Source organism: Solea solea, chromosome 21 (genome assembly GCF_958295425.1).
Source record: "Solea solea chromosome 21, fSolSol10.1, whole genome shotgun sequence".
Lineage (NCBI taxonomy): Eukaryota > Metazoa > Chordata > Actinopteri > Pleuronectiformes > Soleidae > Solea > Solea solea.
Genome location: NC_081154.1, coordinates 15,469,992 through 15,476,043, shown reverse-complemented (window position 1 = coordinate 15,476,043; position 6,052 = coordinate 15,469,992).

The following is a 6,052-nucleotide window of genomic DNA, read 5'->3' as shown; positions in this document are numbered from 1 at the left end:
TGTGCATGGTTTTCTGAACATGGAATATTTTTGTTCTTCTTTTTCTTTTTTTTTTTTAAATAAGGCTCCTGCACAGCTTTTCTGGAATTATGCTACCTCACACAACAGAAGACACTAATGAGCAGGAAGTCGATCGAGTTAAGAGTTATACCGAAACTCAGGAGACTTCCGTGTGGTGTGTGCTGACTGTTAACTCGATGTTGTTCTATGTATGAATACTTACAGGAACTAGCCATTAAATGTCCAGCAGCCGCATAGAAAATACATGCAGCGCTAAGTGAAACACGAACATTACCAGGCTCTCGGACCGGTTAGGTGACAAAAGGTTAAGAAGACTGGTCAGGAAATTATGTTAATATCATGACTTGGATTAAATGTCACACCGTAACAATAACCTTCAGCACATATCTTGTTACATTTTGACAAGAGGAGATTATTCTCTGGAGGGAAGACATGGACTCTGGCCTTTTAATTTGATAGCGAATGATGGTGGGGTATGGCAGCAGAGCAGAGCGCAAGATGATTATTTTTTTTCCCCACCTGCCCTGCATGGACTCAGATGCCCCTGTCGTGGTCAACCAAATTAATGTCAAGCAGATTTTCCAACAGGGCAGCATGGTGGTGCATTAGTTAGCACTGATCATAGCCTCACAGTCAGAGGGTCCCGGGTCTGAAACTGCCGGTCAGTCAGAGCTTTGGCGTGAAGTGGTTCTCCTCGTGCCTAGATGAGTTTTCTTTCAGCAATCTCTTCTTCCTCCCACACTCAAATACAACCATGGAGACTCCAAGTAGCTCACAGGTGAAATGGAGTGTTGACGGTTGTTTGCCTGTGTGAGACGTCGCTGTGACTGTGATGGACTGGCAATCAGTTCAGGGTATAAACCTGCTTCTCTCACACTGTCAGCCTGGACAGGCTTTAGGCTACAGCCATACTACTTTGTTTTATTTTAAACTAAAATGTTCTCAGATAAAAACAATCTGCGTTCAGACGAGCGGTTTAGGAAGGTGATTCTAAACAACAGTGGTGAAAAGAACAAGAATTTATTTCGTCAAACCGACTGAAAGGAAGTGTTTTAATGGCGCTTGTTGTTCACAGCTAATAAGAACCAATCAGGAAGTAAATGCATTAACTATGATGTCATTTTAAAATGTCAAAATGTTCAGCTTTAGGGGTGGCCACGGTGGATCATCTGCCTCCATCTCACCCTGTGCCTTGTGTCTAAATATGTACCTGAATATACTACTAAACTAGCAAAGTACAGTCTTGGACTTTTCAAACTAATACTGAGCTATAGTTTTGCAAGAGACCAGATTTATTTGTGGATTGTTCTGGTGTTATTTGGACAATCTAGTGTGTTTTGGAGAGGTTGTTGCAATACTATCATTATCATCACTCCAATGTCCTGATACTAAAAGCACCACTACAGGTCGAAACTATTGTGTCGATATTAAGAATGAGCCAACATGATACTGAGTATCGGTCTGATACTGGTCAAAAGGAGAAAAATGTTAAATCCAATACAATCGTAAAATCCTACATCTGACATCCTTCTCGATGAACAGACTGTAAAATTGTAAATAATAATCAGCAATAGAGAAAGAGGAGAATAATTGTCTTTGAATTTGCGTCATAGTTTAAAAGGTCTAAAATAATAATATCAGACTGATATCAATATCAGTAGATACATACAGAAAAGTGATATTGTGCCATCCCTAGACAATATGCATGTCAATAAGTAATGGCATTTTGTTCAGAAATGTAAGATCACACATTTCAGGTTTGCCGACATTAAATAAAATTGCTACATACGGTGATCCCAGTGCTGCTCTGGTTGTCCCATATTTATGCACAGACACGTCTGCCAACAGCATTATCCAGCACTCAAAGTCACTGGTCACTTCAACAGATGCTCAAAACAGTTAATAATACAATAAATATGGATCCAAGCCAGACTCTCTCTGCATCAGAGCACAGCCTGGTTTAGTTATTCTTTCCCATCATGTAGGTCAAGCCTCATGTAAAAATGATTCCACCTCATTTCTTGTCCATCTGAAATCAGGGCCAACACAAGAGGCCGTGCAGCTCATCATTTGGTAACTTGCCTTGAACCATAAATGGGAGCAAAGTTTCACCAGGCAGATAACAGTAACCCAAAATCTAAGATGACTTTTCCTTTGACAACTAACCAACCTATTTTACATTATTCATCTCTATAGAGGTTATGTGTGTGTGCCCAGTAACCTATTTTAACTCCCACTGTTTGAGTCCTGGATGTTTTGTTTCTTTTGATTCATTCAGTATTCATACTGAAACCCAGTGTCCCTCCCAGTGGACACTGCAGTGTGAGTAAAAAGCCATTTGTGTCTTGTGTCTGACTTTCCTAAAACTGCTCTCCGTTATTGCACACGTGTACAGGGTTTGCACTCCAATAAACCACCACAGTGTGCGTATTTGTATACTTAGGGGCATTTAATTGCAGTACAGCTGCACAGCTCGTCTCGGAAGTTGAGTTGAATGATCCTGAAATAAATAAAAAAATAAGATAAATAAATAAGATTCATGTTCCTACTTAAAAATCCTGCATATGAGTCTTATCTTTGTTTAATGTAAATGTCGTTTTACCATTTGCAAGAAGGATGTCCTTTGTTTTCATTTGTTTTCGCACTGACTAAAAGGTTTTTCTTTTCAAGCTCCTGGTCACGTTTCTCGTGTACTACGTGGAACATATCCCCACACAGTAAACAATATTCCACGGCTGCAGTTTTCAGTTATTCAGACATTTTCAGAGCAAAATGTTCCACTGAGAGACATTGAACTATATATGAAAAGTGTTATTGTGCTCATATGAAACAATTTGATGTGAGCTTTATTTGCAGTTTGAGTCATTAAGGGAACATTTTAATTTCGGTTCGGAGTGTGTTATGGAGCGGTTGTTCTCCCTGGAGTACTTACTGTGTGGAGTTTGCATGTTCTCAGGTTAATTGAAGACTTTAAATTGACCACAGATGTGAATATTAGTGTGAATGTTTGTCGGGTGGGTGGATGGATGAATACTAAGAAAAGTGTGCCCTCAAAAATGTGAGCTACTACAGCCCAGGTACCAACACATAAATGTACAGTATCAAAATGGTACTCTTGGGACCCCACACTTAATTTAAGGTACCAGTATTGACTACAATGTGAAAGCTACCCAACCTCAAACTTGGAGGTTAGAAACTTGGTCAACATTTTTCCACAATTGTCCACATTCTCTGGACCAAACTAGAGTTAATTAATACAATAACCAACAGATTAATTGATAGTGGAAAATTGTTAGTGATGAGCCATGATACAAACTTCGCCTGTCTTTCTGAACCTGCCTTTCCTCATCTTTCCAGCTACTGTCAGCGTCAAGCTTCCTGTGTTGGTTCATCCTCTGACCCAAAACAGCTGTCTGTCACTGGATGAGAGTGATGAGAGCATGTACCAACCTCTGCCAGTGTCTTTTAGGTTGACTTTGACATCTGTGATCCATTGTCACACTTACCCAATCAAAAAAATGCAGTTGGTTTTTGGTACGATAATAAGCTACGGTATAATAAGCCATGGAAATAAAACTACAAACCATCTTATATCAGGATTAAGATAAACTGGGCAGGATTGTGTGGCATTTTTGTAGCATAATTGCTTATTAACCTTTCAGCATAATGTAAATAAAGTGATCTAAGAGAGAAGAACACATGCGCTGTACCTCCTCTGCATTCCATTCCATTCCAGCCTAACAATTAAAGCTGTAGCGTTGCGGCTTTGACCAATCACATCACAATTATCCAAACTGGGCAATCCTGTTGGCTGTTCTGCAACACCTACTCTGCATACAGGTACCTTTGGTGGAACGATTGCTACTCCAGCACCGACAACAACTTCCCTTGCTGCAAAGACTCCTAGAGAAAGGAGTCTAAAAGAGAGAAGATGCAATAAAATGTGTTGCAATATAGGCAAAGAGTTTCAGACAGTGAGAGATTGCCTCGGGTCATCTGATGCATATGAAGTACGTTGGTCTGTGTTAATTTGAGGGAGCCCACTACTGCAGTATCTTTTTAAGCTCCGTCTCAGACTGCTACGACATTAGAAGTCTTAAAATCTTTCAGCAGAAAAGTACAAAAGAAAACGCATCTTCTTTTTCTTGAAAATCATTGTTATTTCTGTGTACTGTGACATACATTAGTATTCCTGTATGTTGATGGCCTATTGTGTTCATTTGCAGAGCAAATTGCTCAATCAGCTGGCTGCAGATTGAATTTGCTCATGACAGTGTGCGGTGTAAATATCCTGCTGGTACATTTCCCATCGAATGATGATTAGTGGAAAGTATAATGCGCTAATATGTGTGTACATATTCTTCATAGAAAGTATAAGCTACAACATGTTCATGATCACGTATCGTCAGATAGGATAGGATGATCGATGAATAGGATGATAATAATTTATGTGAAAAAAAAAAAAAAAATGTTTGATGTCCTGTCATTGGAAGCCACACTTTCTTAAAACGAAACAAATGAACAGAATTGCAAAGTTATCCACCAAGCTTTACAGCTATAGAGCCGAAGCATCTGTAAAATCTGTCAGCCAAAGTTCTCCCTGTAGTGAAACATGCACACTGTACTCATCCTACTCCCTTTGCCGCTGTGAATTGAACACAGCGGAAACACATAACCAGAGGCGTCTCATGTGCTGACGTACGTTCAAAGATAGGAAGGCTGCATCTCTGCCATAAAACACCAGAGACAATCATAGTCCTGACATTTCAGAGCAGAAGTGTCTTACTGGCCCCCCACACAAAACACCACAAACACCCCCCCCCCCCCCCCCCCCATCAACACCCAAGAAGACCCCCTGTGGCTCTTTTTTTGTCTAACACTCAGCGGGTACAGATGCCTCTCGCCACAGATAAAACATGGCCTCGTCTCCACTTATTTGACGGTTATTTCATTTAGAGTGTCAATCCGAAACTAGAAATACTGGCAGCTGGTCGGAGTCAGAGGAGGGGGCTTGTCACGCTGCTCTTTGAAACATCAGAGGCTGTAATTTACTGGACGGAGGTTGTCAGAGGCCAAGAGCAGCAGGGAATGCTGATGACAAAGTGACCTCACAAGCGAAGATGCTGCAGTGGAAACTAAAGACAATGTAAATACTAATTATATAATATAATAATATTATATATTATTTGTAATGTTAGCCTGAAGTGGTTGTGCTTCACATGTTTTACAATCGCCATACAAGCAATGAAAAAGATTAACTTTCTCCCGACAAGAGCTGGTTAATTTGGATTTATTTTTTTTAACACAACTCTACTGCTTTTGTCTTCTATAGATTATGTTGCCAAGCAACAAAAAAATGAATCATCAATAATGTTTCTTGTAATAGATTTTTCTAAACAAAAAGAGGACAGAAAAGGAAGGAAATGATGGTGATGATAACCTTTCCTGGTTATAATGAATGTAGTTTGGTTTAGTCTTGGTAGTTAGGGGCAAAAAGCACCTGGTTATATTGCTGAGAAGGAGTTTTTTTTTCCTCATTAAAATACAGAAAACTTCTTCTGTCAGTTTGTGTCTCACATTTCAACACAACAGCATGAACCGCTCCACCTCCTGGTGAGTATTTTGCCTCAAATACTTGTGAACTTCATCACAAATGTGGGAGAGAGAAAAAAAACAAACTTCCCCAATGTAATGTAATTAAGGATGCAGTTTATTTGCATGGTAATGTAATTTTTGGGAGACGGGATTAAATTTCATAATCATACCGATAAAAGATTTTCTGAAAACAGTCCCCAAGTTTGATGCTCCATCTCTGGCTTAAAGCCACAAATGAACAACTTCAAGTTGTGACAATGCATTTATCACTAAACTTACAGCAGGTATGTAAAAACTCTGAAGAGTTCTTACTCATGTGGTGGAACTCAGTTCAGAGGTTGAAATTACAGTTCCCAAGAGGAAGTTAAACATTTAACACACCAATGAATCCAACTCAAAGAATTATGGGACATGAGGGCCAAGACCCAGAAGCAGC